The following is a 10,629-nucleotide window of genomic DNA, read 5'->3' on the forward strand; positions in this document are numbered from 1 at the left end:
ATTCTCTGGCCTTCCTAGTGAAGATGTCGCATCCCATCTTAATACCTTCATTTAGCTTTGTGATATACAAAAGAAAAGAGATGTGGATAATGACGTGATTAAGTTGAAGCTTTTTTCCTTTCTCGTTGCGAGATCGCGCAAAAACTTGGTTTTCTACTTTGCCTAAAAATAGTACCGATTCTTGGGATAAGTGCAAAGATGCTTACATATCCAAGTATTTTCCGTTGGCTAAGATTATCTCCTTACGTAACGATATCATGAATTTCAAGCAACTTGATCATGAACACGTTGCACAATCCTGGGAGAGGATGAAGCTTATGATTAGAAATTGTCCCGCTCATGGCTTGAGTTTGTGGATGATTATACAAATCTTTTACGCTGGCTTGAATTTCGCTTCTCGCAATATCTTGGACTCCGCCTCAGGTGGGACGTTCATGGAAATCATGTTAGGAGACGCTACAAAACTCCTAGACAATATCATGACCAACTACTCTCAGTGGCACACTGAAAGGTCACGTGCTAGCAAAAAGGTACACGCTATAGAAGAAATTAACTCGCTTAGTGCTAAGATGGACGAGTTGATGAATTTGGTTGCTAGTAGAAACGCTCCTTTAGATCCTAATGACGTGCCACTATCTTCCTTGAATGATAATAGCAACGCTAGTTTGGACGTTAATTTTGTTGGTAGGAACAATTTTGGCAACAACAAAGCTTTTAGAGGAAACTATATTCCTAGGCCTTTTCCTAGTAAATCCTCTAACAATTATGGCAATTCGTACAACAACACTTATGGAAATCACAACAAATTACCCTCTGATTTAGAGAGCAATATCAAAGATTTCATCAACTCTCAAAAGATTTTCAATGCGTCCATAGAGGAAAAACTACTCAAAATAGATGATTTGGCTAAGAGCGTTGATAGGATGTCTTGTGATATTGATGCTTTTAAAGTTAGATGTGCTCCTCCCAAGGTAAACTTAGATGAAACTTTGAAAGCTATGCATGTCTCCATGAATGAGAGCAAAGAAAGAACCGCCCAAATTCGCGCTAGGCATGAATGGTTTAAAAGGGTGCGTTCTAGTGATGTAAATCACGAAGATCTTAAAGTGCTACGATCTGATCGTGGAGGAGAATATTTGAGTCACGAATTTGGCACACACCTAAGGAAGTGTGGAATCGTTTCACAACTGACGCCACCTGGCACACCGCAACGCAACAGAGTGTATGAACGTCGTAATCGCACTTTACTAGATATGGTACGATCTATGATGTCTCTTACCGACTTACCGCTATCATTTTGGGGATACGCATTAGAAACTGCAGCATTCACTTTAAATAGGGAACCGTCTAAATCCGTTGAGACGACACCGTATGAACTATGGTTTGGCAAGAAACCTAAGTTGTCGTTTCTTAAAGTTTGGGGCTGTTATGTTTATGTGAAGAAACTTCAACCAGAAAAGCTCGAACCCAAAGCGGAGAAATGCGTATTCATAGGATACCCTAAGGAAACTATTGGGTATACCTTCTATCTTAGATCCGAAGGTAAAACCTTTGTTGCCAAGAACGAATCCTTTCTAGAGAAAGAGTTTCTCTCGAAAGAAGTAAGTGGGAGGAAGGTAGAACTTGATGAGGTAATTACACCCCCTCTCGAATAGGATAGTAGCGCAGCGCGGGAAGTTGTTCCTGTGGCGCCTAAACCAACTGAAGAGGAAGTTAATGATAATGATCATGAAGCTTCGGATCAAGTTACTACTGAGCCACGAAGATCCACAAGGGTACGCTCCGCACCAGAGTGGTACAGCAACCCTGTAATGGAAATCATGTTGTTAGACAACGGTGAACCTTCGAACTATGAAGAAGCGATGGCGGGCCCGGATTCCAATAAATGGCTTGAAGCTATGAAATCCGAGATAGGATCCATGTATGAGAACAAAGTATGGACTTTGGTGGACTTTCCCGATGACCGGCGAGCCATAGAAAATAAATGGATCTTCAAGAAGAAGACTAATGCAAGGGGTACTGTAACCGTTTATAAAGCTCGACTTGTCGCAAAGGGTTTTCGACAAATTCAAGGAATTGACTACGAAGAGACTTTCTCTCCCATAGCGAAGCTGAAATCAGTCCGAATCATGTTAGCAATTGTCGCCTTTTATGATTATGAAATTTGGCAAATGGACGTCAAAACAGCATTCCTTAACGGGAACCTTAAGGAAGAGTTGTATATGATGCAACCAGAAGGTTTTGTCGACCCTAAGGGTGCTAACAAAGTGTGCAAGCTCCAGCGCTCCATCTATGGGTTGTTGCAGGCATCTCGGAGTTGGAACATTTGCTTTAATGAGGTGATTAAAGCGTTTGGGTTCATACAGGTTTATGGAGAAGCCTGTCTGTACAAGAAAGTGAGTGGGAGCTCTCTAGCTTTCCTCATACTGTATGTGGATGACATATTATTGATGGGGAATAATATAGAGATGTTGGAGAACATAAAGGCCTACTTGAACAAGAGTTTTTCAATGAAGGACCTTGGAGAAGCTGCATACATATTAGGCATCAAGATCTATAGAGATAGATCGAGACGCCTCATAGGTCTTTCGCAAAGTACATACCTTGACAAGATATTGAATAAGTTCAATACGGAAAACTCAAAGAAAGGGTTCTTGCCAGTTTTGCAAGGTATGAGATTTAGTAAGACTCAGTCGCCAACCACGGAAGCAGATAGAGAGAAGATGAGTTCTGTCCCCTATGCTTCAGCCGTAGGCTCTCTTATGTATGCCATGCTGTGTACCAGACCTGATATAAACCTTGCCATAAGTTTGGTAGGGAGGTACCAAAGTGATCCTGGTATGGAACACTCGACAGTGGTCAAGAATATCATTAAGTCCCTGAAAAGGACTAAGGAAATGTTTCTCGTTTATGGAGTTGACGAAGAGCTCGTCGTAAAGGGTTACGTCAACGCTAGCTTCGATACAGATCCGGATGACTCTAAGTCACAGAACGGATACGTATATGTTTTGAATGGTGGGGCAGTGAGCTGGTGCAGCAGCAAGCAAGAAGTCATGGCAGCATCTACATGTGAAGCGGAGTACATAGCTGCTTCAGAAGCGGCTCATGAAGGAATTTGGATGAAGGAGCTCATCACCGACCTTGGAGTGGTTCCAAGCGCGTCGGGTCCAATGACACTCTTCTGTGATAACACTGGGGCCATTGCCATAGCCAAGGAGCCCAGGTTTCACCGAAAGAGGAAGCACATCAAACGCCGCTACAACTCCATCCAAGACCATGTCCAGAGTGGAGTAATAGAGATTTGTAAAGTACACACGGATCTGAATGTTGCAGACCCGTTGACTAAACCTCTTCCACGAGCAAAACATGATCAACACCATAATGCTATGGGTGTTCGATACATCACAATGTAACTAGATTATTGACTCTAGTACAAGTGGGAGACTATTGGAAATATGCCCTAGAGGCAATAATAAAATGGTTATTATCATATTTCCTTGTTCATGATAATCGTCTATTGTTCATGCTATAATTGTATTAACAGGAAACAGTAATACATGTGTGAATAAATAGATCACAATGTGTCCCTAGCAAGCCTCTAGTTGTCTAGCTCGTTGATCAATAGATGATCATGGTTTCCTGATCATGGGCATTGGATGTCATTGATAACGGGATCACATCATTGGGAGAATGATGTGATGGATAAGACCCAATCCTAAGCGTAGCACTAGATCGTATTGTTCGTATGCTAAAGCTTTTCTAATGTCAAGCGTCTTTTCCTTCGACCGTGAGATTGTGCAACTCCCGAATACCGTAGGAGTGCTTTGGGTGTATCAAACGTCACAACGTAACTGGGTGACTATAAAGGTGCACTACGGGTACCTCTGAAAGTGTCTGTTGGGTTGGTACGAATCGAGATCGGGATTTGTCACTTCGCGTGACGGAGAGGTATCTCTGGGCCCACTCGGTAGAACATCATCATGAGCTCAATGTGACTAAGGAGTTATTCACACGATGACGTGCTACAGAACGAGTAAAGAGACTTACCGGTAACGAGATTGAACAAGGTATAGGTATACCGACGATCGAATCTCGGGCAAGTTCTATACCGACAGACAAAGGGAATTGTATACGGGATTGATTGAATCCTTGACATCATGGTTCATCCGATGAGATCATCATGGAGCAAGTGGGAGCCACCATGGGTATCTAGACACCGCTGATGGTTATTGGCCGGAGAGGTGTCTCGGTCATGTCTGCCTGTCTCCCGAACCCGTAGGGTCTACACACTTAAGGTTCGATGATGCTAGGGTTATAGGGAATTGTTATACGAGGTTATTTAAAGTTTTTCGGAGTCCCGGATGAGATCCCGGACGTCACGAGGAGCTCCAGAATGGTCCGGAGGTAAAGACTGATATATAGGACGGATGGTTTTGGACACTGGAAGTGTTTCGGGCGTCACCGGTAACGTACCGGGACCACCGGGGCCACCGGAAGTGGTCCCGGGGGTCCACCGGAAGGGGGCCACGACCCCGGGAGGCTATATGGGCAAAGTGCGGGAGGGAACCAGCCCCTAGGTGGGCTGGTGCACCCCCCCCCACACACACACACACTCAGCCCAAGGCGCAGGAGGTGGGGAGGGGGGAAACCCTAGGCACTAGTGGGCCTAAGGCCCACCTAGGGGTGCGCCACCCCCTCCCCCTGCCCTGGCCGCCGCACCTCCCATCTGGGGGGGCTGTCGCACCACCTACGGTGGGAACCCTAGGGGTGGCACCCCCTCCCCTCCTCCTATATATAGTGGGGGTTTCGGGGCTGTTTTACACACAGTTTTCCCTCTCCCTCGGCGCAGCCCTGCTCTTCTTTCTCCTCCTCTCTGTCGGTGCTTGGCGAAGCCCTGCCGGGAGACCTCGTCTCTCCATCGACACCACGCCGTCGTTCTGCTGGAGATCTTCCCCAACCTCTCCCTCCTCCTTGCTGGATCAAGGTGCGGGAGACGTCACTGGGTTGCACGTGTGTTGAACGCGGAGGTGCCGTGGTTCGGCACTAGATCGGAATCACACCGCGATCTGAATCGCCGCGAGTACGACTCCATCAACCGCGTTCTAGCAAATCTTCCACTTAAAGATCTTCAAAGGTATGAAGATGCTCTCACCCTCTCTCGTTGCTGGTCTCTCCATAGGAAGATCTGAATATGCGTAGGAAAATTTTTGAATTTATGCTACGTTACCCAACACTAAAATAGCGGTAACAAGTTGTTTGATAGCAAGATAATTGTAATAAGTAACAAGGAGCAATAGTAACAATAAGTGCAACAAGGTAGCCCAATACTTTTGTGGCAAAGGACAGGCTAGAACAGTTTCTTATAATAGGCAAAGCGTTCTTGAGGGCATTCGGGAATTTCATCTAGTCACTTTCATCATGTTGGGATAATTCGCGTTCGGTACTTTGATAATTTGATATGTTGGTGGACCGTTGCTTGGGTGGTGTTCTTACTTGAACAAACCTCCCACTTATGATTAAACCTCCCACAAGCATCCGCAAGTACGATAAAAGTATTAAGAATAATACTAACCATAGCATTAAACATAGGGATCCAAATCAGCCCCTTACAGAATAGCGCATAAACTAGAGTTTAAGTTTCTGTCACTCTCGCAACCGACCATCTAATTAATACTCCACAATGCATTCCCTTAGGGCCAAAGATGGTGAAGTGTTATTTAGTCGATGTTCACATAAGACCACTAAAGGAATCAGAACATTCACATCATCAAAATATCGAACAAATATCACTTCACATGACTACTTGCAACATGACTTCTCGTGTGGCCTCAAGAACAAAAGTAACTACTCACAAGTGATAAACATGCTCATGATCGGAGAGGTATTAGATAACATATTGGATGTGAACATATGATCGTCCACCAATTAAACCATAAAGCATCAACTACAAGATGTAATCAACACTACTAGTCACACCCCCGGTACCAATCTGAGGTTCTGGTACAAGACTGAGCACAAGAGATGAACTAAGAGATGTAATCAACACTACTAGTCACACCCCCGGTACCTTTGATGTAGCTTTTTCAGGTCCAGAATTTCATCTGCCGGCATTCTCCCTCTTGATGTAAACCTTGCATATTAGGAAAGAAAAGGCATTAGAATTACTCCACCAAGTGGTATAATGCATAAAAACACTAACAATAACAGTGACAAAACATGATGAAAAATGGATGTATCAGTTTCTGGTGAACTACTCACACATCATCATGAGGGCAACAAGGTTAATGAAGAAGCCCTAGTTGATCGTTCCCCCTCCGCTAGAGTGTCGGAAGGGAGCTCTAGATGGCATCCCATGGGAACGGAGACTTGAGGCAGAGTAAAAAGTGTTCCAGGACCTCCTCCGGAGTTTTTAGGGTAAATAGGAATTTATTAGCCAGAGAACGGGGTCGGGAGATCAACGAGGCAACCACAAGCCATCAGGTTGTGCTCCCACCATGCTACGCCCTGATGGCTTGTGGGGGCCTTGTGTGCCTCCCGGCCTTCTTCTGATGCGCCACGGTCTTGTTTTGGTCTAGAAAAAAATCACAAAAAAATTTAGGTCAATTGGGCTTCGTTTGGTACTCGAACCTGAAAAGTGGAAAAACACGTAGCAAAAAGCAACTCGCACTGAGCACTGGGTCAATAGGTTAGTGCTAAAAACTAATATAAATTGATAGTTCAGTTCATCAAGAGTGTTCTAAAATGATAACATAATAGCATAGAACAATCAAAAATTATAGATACATTGGAGACGTATCATTAATTGACCTCCACACAATCAAATACTTACCACTAAAGCTCAATGGACCGTCTAGGCACTGGTTGAACAGCCTCCCAGAAAACTCCATTGAGAGTTGGGAGGATCTCAAAGATGCACTTCGAGACAAATTCAAGGGCACTTATGTCCGGCCATCTTGGTCTTATGACTTGAGCCACATCATCCAGCAACCCAATGAGCCATCTCGGCAATTCTGGAACAGATTCATCACTAAGAAAAATCATATTGTTGATTGCTCAGATCCCAAGGCATTAGCGTCCTTTCACAAAAACAAACGAGAAGAGTGGCTAGCCCGAATGCTCGGACAGGAGAGTCCAAGCACAATGGCCGCTCTTACTTCTCTCATGACCCGATGATACGTCTCCATCATATCTACTTTTCCTGACGCTTTTGCCCTTGTTTTGGACTCTAATTTTCATGATTTGAATGAAAATAACCCGGACTGACGTTGTTTTTTAGCAAAACTACCGTGGTGTTGTTTTTGTGCAGTGATGAAACTTCTCAAAATGGAACGAAACTTTTTGGATATTTTTTCTAGAATAAATGATAAATACTAGAACCAAGACCAACCAGAGGGGAAGCCACACACGCCCACTAGACATAAAGGCGCGTCAGGCCCCCCTCGTGCGGCCTAGTGTCTAGTGGATCCCACGTGGCTCCGCTGACCCTAATTCCAGCGCTATAAAATCCTATTTTTGGAGAAAAAAATGATTGAGGAAGTTTCATCGCCTTTCACGATAAGGAGCCGCTGCCACCTCTCGTTCTTCATCGGGAGGACTAATCTGGAGTCTGTTTGGGGCTCCGAAGAGGGGAATCTTTGGTATTCATCATCACCAACCCTCCTCCATCGCCAATTCCATGATGCTCTCCACTAGGAGTGATTAATCCCTTCGTAAGATTGCTGGTCGGTGAAGAGCTAGATGAGATTCATCATGTAATCGAGTTAGTTTTGTTAGGACTTGATCCCTAGTTCCACTTTGTTCGGAGATAGATGTTGCTATGACTTTGCTATACTTAATGCTTGTCAATAGGGCCCGAGTTCCATGATTTCAGTTCTGAACCATTTATGTTTTCACCATTATATCAATGTTCTTGATCCAATCTTGCAATTTATATGCACCTACTATGTGTTAGGATCCGTTTACCCCAAAGTGACAATAATTGGGATTCTTTGCAGTGATTACCGTGGTATGAGGAGTTCATGTATTCACTATGTGTTAATGTTGTGTTCTGATTCTCTATTAAAAGGAGGCCTTAATATCCCTTAGTTTCCTTATGGACCCCGCTACCACGAGAGGGTAGGATAAAAGATGCCATGCAAGTTCTTTTCCATAAGCACGTATGACTATTTACGAAATACATGACTACATTATATCGATGAATGGGAGCTAGTTCGGTGTCGCCTATGTTGTGACTGTTAGAACATTTCTTTCAATCATCAATTGGAGCAAGTATTTCCTCATATCATAATGACACTTAATTGTTTTTATTTTTTCTCTTTTTTGTAGCACCTTTGGGCTGAACAACATCCTTAACTGATTGTTTGCTTTTTGTATCACTGGCGTAGTGATTGACACGATCTTTGCACATTGAACAACCTAAGAGTAGAAACACCTTAATCGCTTCTCCAAGCTTCAAAGCTAATGGACTTGTCGATATTGTAGGGGATGAAATGATTGACAAGCACTGTTGTTTGCGAAATCTGGTCCTTTTGGGGTTATAGTCAATGATTCTCTTTCTTAGTTCCATCTCTACTCCAAAACTGGACATGAGAGTTTCTTCTCATCCATCTCCTCAACCCACTAGTTGAGTGTAGACCGAGGGAGGGAAACCGGTATCACGAATACTTGTTCCGCTAATCCTTGCGAGCTTTGAAATATTTGTCCCACATTCATTCGGGAGGGTCCCGAAGGATTATTGTTCTCCTTGGCATGAAGTAACAAGCTTGAGAGCCCCATTTTGGGCTATCCAGATACGTACTTCAAGAAATGGTTTATGAATGTTTGTTACCGGGTGCAACAAGATCCAGCTGGTAAGGATAACATACCCTTTTGAAGATTTTGTAATAATACTTGCGTGAGCTACGAAGATTGTCAATTCTATATTCCAGCATTCATGGCATGCCTTCACAAAAGAAAATGCAAGTGAAAGAGAATTGTAAAAAAATTATTTACTTTGGAGCGGTCTTTCTCTTGTTGTTCCGTGGTTGTGCGTGGATCGGATTTTGGAGTTCTTTTCTCTACAGTGCCTCGACATGACATGAGCGTGAAACAGGTTCAATAATTGGTTTTCTTTTTATATGGGCTAAAATAAATATCTTTAGAAAGAAGATCTTTTGTCTCATGATAGTCTTCTCTAGTCCCTTTACAAACCTTTTGTGAAATAATATCCACCGGAAATCACATGAGTTGATTTGTATTTTTTATTCTATACTACGTTTTATTTATATATAAAATATGAAGTTCATACTCTTTCTGTTGTTTGGAAAGATCAAATACAGGCTCTTTGGACTTTTCAAACTTAGCAAACTGAAACATCTGAGTAACTGAAGGAAGTAAAATCAACCAAGACCCCGTACTACATCGATTTTGTTAGGAATCGAGGATCTTTTAACAATACCTTCCCAGTCGTGATACCAATCAGGAAAGGGGTAATATCTAACAAAGTTTTTTTCACTACATAAAAACAACTATATGAAAAACAAACTTGCTAGCTTCCTTTTTTGTGTATAGGTAAGCTATATGTTATTCAAGGCTCAAAACCCCAACGATTAGATTATAGGGTTGGACCCCATTTTTATCATGATAGATAGAGAGGGAGGGCAGAGGCCTTTGGTGTCCCTTTCAATCAAGAATTGGGGCTTCACAATTATTAGCCAACAGGGCATCTTAAGCACACGGAGTATTTTGTCCGACTGGTATAATTTTGGAGGCATGACATGGCCTTTGGGTAGAAACATCCAAATAGTGTCATCATCGTCTCGAAGCATTCTCTGCCCAAGTTGAATTGAGCCTTCAGAGCCATTATTTCTGCGATGGCATCCAGCTGACAAAGCTCAGTGTGCTCATGGAGAGGACGTTTTCAAGACTCCAACATTTCATAGAAGGCCTTTACATATTCGTCCATCTCATCATCTGAATCCCGAGCATCGTCAAAATCTTGCACCATGTCTTCCATCTCGGTACCATGCTCGTCCGTGCGACGCCGAACCACCTCAGCTCTGGTACATTGGGAAAAGTCACCATGAAATTACCATATCGTATAATCACATGTAAAACCCCTCTTCTACAGGTGATTGCCCATCCTTTGTCATCTTTTTAAAGTTGTTGCACCCAGGACAGGAGCACCAGGTTTTTCTCTGGCCATTTGAAAATGCGGATTTCACAAACCCCTTGGTTTTTGTTAACCATTCTTTGGTCATCTCTTTCTGACTAGTGTGACAGATATACATCCACGCATGATCACTCATCTTGCCTATCTAATAAACAAACAAGAAATAAATATATAATTCAGCATATATATTCGTCAGTTAATCAAGTTTGTCAGTTTTATGATGTTCATGCAACCTACACGCTAATTGGTAAAGATAGGTCCTAATCCCACCCAAGTATGTGTAGATTGGGTTCATTTTCCCAAGCTCTGCTCCAGATCCGACGCAAAACTTCGGTAGCACCTCCCCATTGTTCTCCTGATATACGTATGGGCAATAAACAGAGAGGATGTGTACTCGGAGAACAACAGGGAGGCACTGATAAAATTATGCATCGGATTCGGAGTAGAGCATATGGGAAAACGAACCCAATCTACACATA

This window comes from Hordeum vulgare, chromosome 3H (assembly GCF_904849725.1).
Source record: "Hordeum vulgare subsp. vulgare chromosome 3H, MorexV3_pseudomolecules_assembly, whole genome shotgun sequence".
NCBI classification, from domain to species: Eukaryota; Viridiplantae; Streptophyta; class Magnoliopsida; order Poales; family Poaceae; genus Hordeum; species Hordeum vulgare.